Source organism: Sorex fumeus, unplaced genomic scaffold, assembly GCF_029834395.1.
Source record: "Sorex fumeus unplaced genomic scaffold, SorFum_2.1 ptg000131l, whole genome shotgun sequence".
NCBI classification, from domain to species: Eukaryota; Metazoa; Chordata; class Mammalia; order Eulipotyphla; family Soricidae; genus Sorex; species Sorex fumeus.
Window position 1 is genome coordinate 2080304 of NW_026606188.1, and position 13136 is coordinate 2093439.

Below are 13136 nucleotides of genomic sequence, written 5' to 3' on the forward strand. Positions count from 1 at the left end.
ACTCACATTAACTGGAAATAAGTATTTCCAGTTAACTGGAAATAGATATTCAACCGACCCTGCTAAACTCAAAAACTTCAAGAGTTTGCCTCAGTTTCTCTTGTCTATGATCCCTTTAGATCAAACTGTCACTTTTTCTGCTCTAATAATATTAATGGCTAATTGCCAGTGAGAGTCCAGCTAAACCCTGATGGTCTCTTCAGAACATGTTTTCTGTTCTTTGCAATATGGAAAAAAGTTACTTCCAGAAGTTTAGGTAGTTGTTACCACAGCATTACTCTTCTTGGCAACAAAACCTGTAGTCCAAAGCCAGAGGCCTTGAGAGAATCAGGATCTATAGGCAGATATATAAATAATTGATTCATCTGACTGTGGACTTTGAAAAGTACCAACATTTGTAGTCAGCAAGCTAGAGACCCAGGAGAACCAAAGGCCTAGAGAAAGAGTCAAAGGTCAACATATCAAGAGAGCTGATGGTGTGTGACCTTGGAAGTCCAGGCTCAAGATCCAAAAGCTGACTTTTTCAGTTTGTGTTTAAAGGTAGGTAAAAAATCTGGCATTGCAGCTCAGAAAAACAGAAGCCTATTTTCTCTATTTAGGTTTTAATATCATGAATGAGGCCCAAGCAAATGAAATAGGGTTTTTTTTTAAGTTTTTAGTTTCATGCAGAATGTCATACAGAATAGACACAGTTTTCATAGACACACCCAGAATAGTAGCTGACCAAACGTTTGACAGCCTCAGATCTTCAGTCTAGTTAGTTAACACACACAAAGGAGTCACTAAGTACAGTAAAAATAAAAGTAAATATAACTACTAAGAACCTTTCTCTTCACGTTATCAGTGCATGAAGATGAACCTATGCCATGCCTGATTTGCCACCCCATTAACAGTGAAGCATCATACAACAGAGTTTTTGTTTAATTGGGGGGAGGGGCCACACCCAATAGTGTTTAGGGGCTATTCCTGTTGGTGCTAAGGGATCGCTCCTAGAAGTGTTCAGGAACCATGTGGTTCCGGAATCAAATACAGATCTCCTGCACCCAAAGCATGATCTCAGTACCAGATAGATTGCTTTCTATTTTTCCTTTTTAACCCAATTGCGTTCGCCCAGTTTGTTAGGCAGATCAGATGCAAACCAAAGGTTACAAGTCTGCTGCCAATTCAATAATAGAGGGATAAGAGAAGGAAACAGAGAGAAGGAAGTGGGAGGAAATTCACAAAATGAATAAATGGAATAGAAGAGGACAGGGAAAGGCTGGGACAGGGAAGAGGAAAGAAAAGAATTACTCTTTGTACTCATTTGCATGCCGCAATTCATCTGACACAGGAAACTGACCCTTTCTTTGCTATAATTTCTTTTCACTAGAGATAGTAAACATCACTGCTCCTTTTGTTTGTATATATATTTAATTAGGTTGAATTTCTATCACAACAAAGAGTTCTGAATGAAAAAACTCCTCTAGGTAGAGGGTTTAGACTGGCTATTTACAGAACCTTCTACAGCTGGATAGCTATTGGATCATTAATCTTAAAATATTGATGTGGATTAAGGAGGGCATGTGACACTCGCTGTGGCTCACTAGGGTTTTTTGTTTCCTTGGGGGGAAAGAATATATGACAAAACTAGGTCATCAAGGTTTGTAACTGGTCAGAGTACAAACACAAAAGAGAAGAGGAATTAGACAAAGTTTGATATTATTTTTGTTAAAACCAGAGGTTACTAGCAATGGACGAAAGTCACATAATCACTCACTATTTGCATTTTAGTTCTTTTTCTAATCGATTTTTTAAAGCCAGATTCAGAAATTCTGAACTCAAATATTCACAATTTGGAATTGTAAATGAGATAGAGGAGGGGATTGTTTTTAATTAATTTGACATTATGAGATTACCAGTTTCTTGCACATGCATCCTTTGTACAACCATTTAAAATTAAATAAAAATTAATTGTCTTTGAACCAGATCCCTTTGTTAACTATATTTTTGTAAACCCTACTGTGGCTACTTAGAGAAATGTATCTTGTTTTTCCTTTTTCAAATCTAAGAAAATAATCTATTAGACACATATTTTAAAAGCATCCTTATATTTGTATTGCAATGAAAATCAATAACAGGGCATTCAACAAAGTCGATTGCAGAAAAGAATAAAAGAAAAGGGTTTTAATAATCATTTCAAAGTTAGAGGGATATCAAAACGATGACTAGCCAAGATTGTGGCAAAGTGCATAGAATGGTCAAATAAATCAATTTAAATATTTTCTTTCATTCACAATAAAATCACAAAATTAAAATAAGAAATTAATAGCGTTTACTAAAATTTTATCTATTTATAAATTTAAGTATAAAGACTGGAAACCACCTTCATATTTTTTTTTAAATTTTTTTCCCCTTTATTTTATTTTATTTTTTTTTACAGTTGTAGATTTACAATTTTTTGTGCTTTGGTTTCAATTATACAATGATCAGATACCCATCCCTCCACCAGTGCCCATTTTCCACCACCATGGATAATATCCCTCCCACCCCCATACCCCCATCCCACCTGTCTCTGTGGCAGGGCAATCCCCTGTGTTCTCTCTCTCCTTTTGGGTGTTGTGGTCTGCAAAAGAGGCATTGAGTGGCAAACATGTTCAGTCCATAGTCTACTTTCGACATGCATCTCCCCTCCTGGGAGGATCCTCCAAACATCCTTTATTTGGTGCTCCCTTATCTATCTGAACTGCCCTTTCCTCTAGGATACCCGGCTGGCCTCTAAGTTATGGAGTAATCCTCCTGGTGCTGATCTCAGCTATTCTTGGGTATTAATCTCATACTTTGTTACTTTATATCCCCCAGGTGAATGCAATCTTTCTATGTCTATCCCTCTCTTTCTGACTCATTTCGCTTAGCATGATACTTTCCATATTGTACCACATGTATGTAAATTTCATGACTTCATCTTTTCTAACAGCTACATAGTACTCCATTGTGTAGATGTACCAAAGTTTCTTTAACCAGTCATCTGTTCTTGGGCATTCAGGTTTCTTCCAGTTTCTGGCTATTGTAAAGAGTGCTGCAATGAACAAACAAGTGCAGATGTCACTTCGACTATACATTTTTGCCTCTCTGGGATATATTCCCAGGAGTGGTATTGCTGGGTCAAATGGGAGCTCAATTTCTAATTTTTTGAGAATCGTCCATACTGTTTTCCAGAAGGGCTGAACCAGTGGACATTCCCACCAACAGTGAAGGAGTGTCCCTTTCTCGCCACATCCACGCCAGCATTGGTTGCTTTTGTTCTTTTGAATGTGGGCCAGTCTCTGAGGTGTGAGATGGTATCTCATTGTGGTTTTGATCTGCATCTCTCTGATGATTAATGATGTAGAGCATATTCTCATGTGCTTTTTTGCCATTGGGATTTCTTCTTTGAGAAAATTTCTGTTCATTTCATTGCCCCATTTTTGGATGGGGTTGGATGTTTTCTTCTTGTGGAGTTTAACCAGTATTTTGTATATCCTGGATATCAAACCCTTCTCAGATGTATATTCGGCGAATATCCTTTCCCATTCTGTAGACTATCTTTGTATTTTGATCACTGTTTCTTTGGAGGTGCAGAAGCTTCTTAGTTTAAGATAGTCCCATTTATCTATCTCTGTTTTCACTTGCTAGGCCAGTGGCGTGGCATCTTTGAAGATACCATTAGCTTCAATATCATGGAGGGTTTTGCCAACTTTATCTTCAATGTACCTTATGGTTTCTGGTCTGATGTTGAGGTCTTTAATCCATTTTGATCTTACTTTTGTACATGGTGTTAGGCAGAGTTCTGAGCCTATTTTTTTGCATGTAGCCGTCCAGTGAGGCCAACACAATTTATTAAAGAGGCTTTCCTTACTCCACTTCACATAACTTGCATATTTATCAAAGATTAGATGATCATATGATTGAGGGGAGATGTCAGTGTATTCCACCCTGTTCCATTGGTCTGCAGTTCTGCCTTTGTTCCAGTACCATGCTGTTTTAATTATTACTGCATTGTAGTACAGTTTGAAGTTAGGGAGGTTGATTCCTCCCATTTTCTTTTTCCCAAGAATTGCTTTAGCTACTCGTGGTGGCCTATTGTTCCATATAAAATTCAGGAGTGTTTGCTCCATTTCTTTGAAGAAGGTCATGGGTATCCTTATAGGGATTTCATTGAATTTATACAATGCTTTCGGTAGTATTGCCATTTTGACAATGTTAAGTCTCCCGACCCATGAGCAGGGGATATCTTTCCATTTCCTCATGTCCTCTTTTATTTCCTGAAGTAGCGTTTTGTAGTTTTCTTTGTACAGGTGCTTTACTTCCTTAGTTAAGCTGATTCCTAGGTACTTGATTTTCTGGGGCACAATTGTGAACGGGATTGTTTTTTTCATGTTGCTTTCTTTTCTCTCACTGTTTGCGTATAGGAAAATCATGGACTTTTGGGTATTGATTTTATAACCTGCAACTTTACGATACGAGTCTATTGTTTCTAGGAGTTTTTTGGTGGAAGTTATTGGGTTCTCTAAGTAGAGTATCATATCATCTGCGAATAGTGAGAGCTTGATTTCTTCCTTTCCCACCTGAATGCCCTTAATATCTTTTTCCTCCCTAATCGCTATTGCAAGTATTTCCAGTACTATATTGAACAGCAGTGGAGAGAGTGGGCATCCCTGTCTCGTCCCTGATCTTTGAGGGAAGGCTCTCAGTTTTTCCCCATTGAGGATGATGCTTGCTGTAGGCTTGTGGTAGATGGCTTTAATTTTGTTGTGGAAGGTCCCCTCTATACCCATTTTGGCTAGGGTTTTCATCATAAAGGGTGCTGGATCTTATCAAATGCTTTCTCTGCATCTATTGATATGATCATATGCTTTTCATATTTTCTTTTGTTGATATGGCGGATTATGTTGATTGATTTCCGAATGTTAAACCATCCTTGCATCCCTGGGATGAATCCTACTTGGTCATGGTGTATGATCTTTTTGATGAGTAGTTGGATTCTATTTGCTAGTAGTTTGTTGAGGATCTTTGCATCTGTGTTCATCAGGGATATCGGCCTGTAATTCTCTTTCTTTGTGGTATCTCTGTCTGCTTTTGGTATCAGTGTGATATTTGCTTCGTAGAAACTGTTCGGAAGTGTTTTGGATATTTCAATTTCGTGGAAAAGCTTAAAGAGCATTGGGAGTAAGTCCTCTTTAAAGATTTGGAAGAATTCACTAGTGAATCCATCCGGGCCAGGACGTTTGTGCTTGGGGAGACTTTTTATTACCATTTCAATTTCCTTGATGGTGATAGGTCTGTTCAGGTATTCCAGGTCTTCTTGGTTCAGCCTTGGGAGTCTGTAGGAGTCTAGGAATTTATCCATTTCCTCGAGGTTTTGATGTTCCGTGGCATAAAGCTTCTCAAAGTACTCCCTGAGGATCCTCTGAGTTTCTGTGGTTTCTGTTGTAATGACCCCCTTTTCATTTCTGATTCGGTTTATTAGGGTTTTCTCTCTAAGGCAAGCACTTTTACCGTCTCTCCAAGCCCCCAAACTTTGAACTTGAATGAGTTAGAGTGAGTTGACGCTGAATGAGTTAAAACTTTTAAGGCTATTGTGACAGAATCAATGTATTTTTTGTTTGACTGAAAGGGCATGAATTTTCTGATTATTTGTGTGTATGGGAAAGGGGGTGTTGTGGATAAGTGTCAAATGTTAAGGAAAGAATTGTATCTATTAGGATCATATAATAAATATTAGTCCGTTTTGAGACTATGTTTGAAGATTAGGCTTTATAGAAGACAGATTTAAATGAAGCCATAAAGATGTTTCAGTCTGATTGGATTAGTAACTTTATAATATGAGGATCAGATATAGAGTTTTTCATGTACACATACTGAGAAAAGATCAAATGGAGTAAACTTTCCACTGAGATATAAAACCTCTCTATCTAGGTTTAAAAAACATGTATAAGACAGCAAAAGAATATTCTGACCAGAATTCTATCATGCTGGGGGCTTGATCTCAGATTTTCAGCATCCAGAACTATGAGAAATGAATTTATGTTGGCTAAACCACCCTGTCTTGGATATTTTTATGGAAGCTTGAGCATCTAAGACAATAAGACTTTACTCTCCTTTAATCCGTGATGTACTCGATATGCCAAACACAGTAACACCAAAGTCTCCAATGGAGACGTTACTGGGCCCACTCGAGCAAATCGATGAACAAGGGGAGGAACGTGACCATGACCGTGATTTGGGCTGGAGCGATAGCACGGCTGTAGGGCGTTTCCTTGCAGGCAGCCAACATAGCCGATCTGAGTTCGATTCCTCCGCCCTTCTCGGAGAGCCCGGCAAGCTACCAAGAGTATCTCGCCCGCACGGCAGAGCCTGGCAAGCTACCCGTGATGTATTTGATATGCCAAACACAGTAACAACAAAGTCTCCAATGGAGACGTTACTGGGCCCGCTCGAGCAAATCGATGAACAACGGGAGGACAGTGACAGTGACAGCTTATAATTTTTTATGAGCAGTGGGTTGGGTGTTTGCCTTGCATGCAGGTAGGGTGTTTGCCTTGCATGTGGCCAACCCAGATTTGATTTCTCCGTCCCTATCAAAAAACCCGGCAAGATACCGAGAGTATCTTGTCCACATGGAAGAGTCTGGCAAGCTCCCCGTAGCATATTGGATATGCTAAAAACAGTAACAACAAGTCTGACAATGGAGACATCACTGGTGCCCGCTCAAGCAAATCAATGAATACAGGAAGGACAGTGCTAACAGTGCTAATAATTTTTTATGTTTACTATTTTTATTAGATTTTTCAGAGAAATGTCAATTTTTTAGAATGTCTCTCAGGTTCATAGATAATTGTAAGATCATCTCAGTTCTTCAATTTTATATCTAAGCTTTTATTACTTAGATAAAAGATTTTTATCACTTACTTTGTTCCTTTTACTTTCTTTCTGTAGTTTTTCTTCTTTTTTTTTAGTTTTGTAGCCACACCCAGCTTTAACCAGGGCTTACTCCGAGCTCTGGGCTCAGGGATCACTCCCAATGGGGCTGGGGGAACCAATATGGTGTTGGCGACCAAACCCAGGTAGGCCGAATATGAAGAAAATGGCTTACCCTCTGTACTATCTCTCTGACATCATCTGTAGCATTTTTAATCTTTTAATTTTATTAAAGCAATATTGTAGCATCTATCCCACCACCAATAGCAACTTCCTTGCACCAATGTTCCCTGGTTCCCTCCACTGTTCTCCCACCCCATCTCGACATCTGTATTTTTTTATAATATTTTCAATTGAATATTGATTTTATTTCTTTTTCTAATACTCAGATTAGGAAGTGTATGACATTTCATCTGGAAATGAAGAGACAGCTCATCACGCTAGAACATGTTTTGTTGCATACTGGAGATCGAGGTTAAATAGCTGGAAGCTGTGAGATCAGGTCTCACACCAGCTGATGTCACCAGGAACAACCCTGAGTAGAAAGACAAAACCAAGACCAACCCAGCCCCAGGTTGACTGTGCCAGGTTACCTCCTTGCGCTATCTCGCCAACCCCAGTATTAGAATTCTGAAATAGCTAATGAGGGTTCATAGAGCGTACAGGATTTAAGGGGTTTGCCTTACTTTCAGCCCATCCCGGTTCAATCTTCGACACCTCATATGCTCCTTTGAGCACTTCTAGGAGTAATAATCCCTAAGCATAGAGCCAGGAGCAAGCTCTGAGCACCACTGGTTGTGACCTAAACCCCACAACCATAACATCTAAATAAATAGGGGTCTAAGATATGGTACAGTGGGCAGAGTGCTTGCCTTCCTATTGGTCAATCAATATGTGGTCCTTGCCCTACTGATGATCCCCTCAGCTTTCCTGGAGTGACGCCTGAGTGGACAGCCAGTAGGAAATCCTGAGCGCCATAGATGTGCCCCTTTAAAATACATGAAAAATCTGATAAAGATTGTTGTGGGGGCCACACCTGGCAGTGCTCAGGAATTTCTCCTGGCTCTGTGCTTAGCAGTAACTGCCAGTGCTGCTCAGGGCTTACTCCTGCCTCTGCTCAGGGATTATTCCTGGTCCCCCGTATTATTGGGGAACTCTTTCAGGTGCCCAGCTGCTCATGTGCAAGACAAATGTCCTACCTACCTTTCTCTCCTGCCTGATATGATGAGGTTTTGATAAATTAAGTCTTATTATTTGATGTGTTTGTATATTATACATACAATGAAATCTGTGTAAATTTTTATCATGATAGAACTTTTTCTGTATACGTGGCTTTTATTTTTCTGAGTATATTGAGGGAGGACAGCACTTGTTTGATTTCCAAAACACCAAATTCTATGTGCAATACGTGGTTTAACTTCTTTATTAAAATATTTCAGTTCTCCGTGTCCAGGTTAATTTCTGTCTATTGATACACTACTGATTGATAATATTGCACCAGCACAATGTGAAATTGTTTAATGCTTAAACATGATATAAGGAATAAAGCCTTGTTAAGGTGAAGAATCTGGAATATCCATTCCTCATATTCTGTGTGTAAACTAGACAACCTGTCACACAAGACTATTCACATAGTTTCTACTAGTTTCTTATTGATACTGTTAAAAAGTATACAAAATACAGTGATTTAAAACAAAGGCATGCGGGTCCCAGGGCTGAGATCTCCAAGCCTGCTCGGATCGGGGCTGAGCATCCTCCACCCAGATCCTCCAAATTCCAGTAAGCAGGGGTCACACCCACCAACTGACCCCCTGACTCCGTGTAATCCCATCAACGGCCAAGACCCAGAGACTATAAAACCCAGCTCCCAGAAGCAACATTTTACTATCTCATTCTTACTTGGACAACCTGGCAGGCTACCTAATGTAACCTTCCCACACGGCAGAGTCTGGCAAACTCCCCGTGGCATACCCAATATGCCAAATACCAGTCGCAATGATGGGTCTCATTCTCCTAACCTTGAAAGAGCCTTGAATATGGCACTTTTTAAAATCTCAGGGCTAGGACGAAGGAGACGTTACTGGGCCTGCTTGAGTCAATCAACGAACAACAGGATGATTGTGATTGTGATGGTTTTATTATTTTTCAGTTTTGGAGATCAGTAGTCTTCAAGGGAGTTAAAATCCAAGTGTATATAGCATTTACTCTGGAGAATTCAGACAGTAACCTGTTTCCTTGGTCTTTTCTCTTTGGGAATGGTGATTCTGTAATCTTGTCTCATACTTCTACCCTTCATCTATAAGCCAGTAGAGTTCTTTCTGCAGATTACTCATGTTCTCTTTTATTGTCTAACTTTTTTTTCTTTTACTGACCTTATTTCCTCTTCATATACTCTTGTGAGAACATTGGACCTATACTACCTAGATAATCTCTTCATCTCATCTCAAGATCCTTCATTTAATCATATTCTCAGAATCACTTTCACATATAGAATAGTACAGTTCTAAGTTTCAGGAATTATTGTAAGAACATATTTGTCTGTGTTTCTGTCTTCCTTACTAACCTCTCTTTATTTTATTCATTGATTTTATTTATTGCTATTGAATCACCATGATATATACATTGTATGACTGAAACCCAATCAATGTTCCAACACCCACCCCTTCACCAGTGTACATTTGCCACCACCAAAGTTCCCAGTTTCCCTTCCTCTCCCCCTCCCTCACCAAGTCTGACTCTATATTAGTCACTTCTTTCTCTCTCTCTTTCTCTTCTCTCTCTCTCTCTCTCTCTCTCTCTCTCTCTCTCTCTCTCTCTCATTCTCCTTTTGAGCCTTATGGTTAGCAATACAGGAATTGAAAGTTCTTCTTAACCACTTTCTAAACATGTTATCAAAACTCTCTGAGTGAAGATCATATAACTATTGCTATAATCTTTGCTTTTCATAAGTTGAATATGAGTATGCTGATCTAATATCTACTTTTGAAATTTCAGAAAAATGTGCAATACATGGAATGTTAGAATAACTGTGTGACTTTGTAATGGCTTTGACATTTGAATGACTTAATTATGTTTCAGTAATGATGTCTTTCGTTTTCATATGTTAATCTGCATTTCTTTTATAAGCACAATGATGATGTTTGTCATGTTTGAAAATGTGCCAGAAACGTTCTAACTAGAATTATTAGTACTCTGCTAATGGACAGTATAGAGAATATTAACTCATTGTAGGTGGTTAAAAGGGTAAAAGACTGACTAATTGTCTTATCAGACTTTCCTTCCTACAAAGACCAATGCACACCTCTTTTTCTTTTGAACTTCATTTAAATGTGTATTCACTTCCTATTTTTAGAAAGATAAAGAACAAATGATACAGTTGAGAAGATCGAGTAAGGGCCAATCCAAAGAAAGCAACAAGTGACTCATAGTTAGAATGTATACTGTGATAAAAAAAAAGTATGATGCAGATTTCCAGAATTATTATTACTTTATATGATTCATGGGCTTCAGCAGTGAGGTCGAAGAAAACTGCAGTTGTTACAAGGAGAATCATTCTTAAGAGCCTCAGCAGTCCTGCTGGCAGGAGGAAAAAACTTCTGATGCTGTCCAGTATCGAACTAAGGACTCCAGGCTGATCGCCGGCTTTTCGTGAACCCTTCAGATCTGGTTTAACGGGCGAGGGGGCTGTGGGCTTGGATGAAGGCGTGACTGCTTTCTTGGGTGTTGAACTGGGCTTGTCACGCAGCAATTTACCCGAACTGCCAGTCTTCTTGGGGATATTCATGGTGGGCTCCCAGAGTTGGTGATGCAGGAGTCTCCTACCCTGTGCCTGACTGTCTCCACCAGGGCCCAACAGCTGAAGACCTCTGAGGCCCAGCCAAGGCCATGCTGGGACCACTCTCCACACACTTGGATGAGCCTCACACATAAAAGAACTGGAAGAGGAACCCAGGTGTGTGGGACCCGGGGCTGAGATCTCCAAGCCTGCACGGTTTGGGACTGGACCTGCCAGTAACTAGACAGTTACACCCACCAACTGCCGTGTAACTCCAACAACGGCCAGGATCCAGAGATTATCACACTCAGTTCCCTGAAGCACGTGGCCGCATTTGCGGCCGTGCGACATCTTATCATCTCATTCCTACTTTGGACAAACTGGCAGGCTACCAAATGTAAACTGCCCACACGGCAGAGTCTGGCAAACTCCCCGTGGTATACCCAATATGCCAAATACCAGTAACAATGATGGGTCTCATTCTCCTAACCTTGAAAAAACCTTGAATATGGCACTTTAAAAAAAAAATCTCAGGGCTAGGACGAAGAAGATGTTACTGGCACCTGCTCGAGGCAATCGACGAACAACAGGGTAGTCATGATGGTGATCGTGAAAGAACAAATATAACACTATCTGTCAAAGATACGGAAAAGGCAAATTTTCTTTATATACAATGTTTTCAAAATTTAATCACTGATATACTTAGTATATGAATAAAGAGTAAAGTAGAACCTCTGATTTTACTTCTTAGAGATGCACACTAACTTCAAGAAGTTATTAAAGATCCTTAATATTTATTTAAATTTTTCTGCATAGTTTATCACAGCATAAATAGCTGTCACTCTCTCTAAGTCTACCTTTCTTTTATACTGCCCAACTAGTTATCTTGTATATGTTCTTAACACTTCCTTATGATCTTTTGTATTTCTATAGTATCTGTAGTTCCCCATTTTTTTCTTATTTTATTTTAGTTACTTTTAAATTCTTTGTAAGTTTGGATAAAGATTTATCCTCTCTGGTTAAAATTTAAAGAACAGAGGGACAGAGTGATAATACAGCAGGTTGAAGGTTTGCCTTGCATGTTGTAAACCTGGGTTCAATCTCCGACATATCATATGGTCCCCCAACTATTGACAGGAGTAATTCCCGAGTACAGATTCAGGAGTAACCGCTGAGCATCGCTGTGTGTGACACAAAAACAACCACCCTAAAACACTAAGATTAAAAAATATTAAAGAGCTAGTATTTATTTTTACTGATAATTTGAATAGTTCATTATTGCTTTTTAAGGCTCACACTCTAAAGTGCTAAGATGTGGGACAAGGAATATCTCCCAAATATTCAACCAGTAGTAATGGAAGGTCAACAATGTGATGCTTGCTCCTGGATTTGGTGGGCTTTTGTCCCACAGTGCTGACAGACTGCCAGGTTTATATCTGGAACAGGGAAATATGAAAGACACATAAATAATAACAATAATAATATTAAATGATCATATTAATTATAATTAATTTAACATAATTTTTCTCAACCTAGGTACATATAACTGTTGCATTCCGAGATGTTCGTTCCATTGAAAGTGATTGAAATATCAAGAATGAGACTGTTGAAGAAATGAGAGAGGAAATTGGAAAGCTTTGCACAGAAATGGCACGAATCAGAGATTCCATAAATGAAATCAAAAACTCAGTCTGTGCCCTCAAAAATAGAATGACCACAGCTGAGGAAAGAATCAGTGAGTTGGAAGATCAGCTGCACCAAGACAACACGCAACAACAAACAGTGGCAAAGGACCTCAAAATAGCTCTACAGAGAATCAGAGTCCTAGGAGACAATTCCAAAGAAAAAACATTAGAATTATTGGACTAACAGAAGCTCAGGGAAACAATCCCAATGAAAAAGCCATGGTAAAACAAATCATCGCTGAAAAATTCCCAGCGCTCCACAATGAAGCCATTCAGATTCAAGAAGCCAAAAGGGTGCCAGCTAAAAGAGACCTGAACAAAAACACTTCAAGACATATAGTTAGAATGACCGATGCTGCCCAGAGAGACACAATACTACAAGCAGCTAGGGCAAAGAAGGAAATCACATACAAAGGAGCACCCCTTTGATTCACAGCAGACCTATCAGAGGAAACCCTCCAAGCCTGAAGACTGTAGCGAGATATAGTGAAAAAAACTCACTCAAATGAATGCTTCACCAAGAATACTTTATCCTGCTAAATGCTCACTCAAAATCGAAGGAATGGTACACATTTTTCTAGATAAACAACAGCTCAGGAACTTCATAGACTCAAAACCAAACATAAAAAAAGGCCTAATGGGGCTACTATAAGACAAGACAAACCCTACAACCACAACACACCCTTACAGAAAGATGACACAAAACCCCATAGCAATGATCTCTCTCAATGTCAATGGTC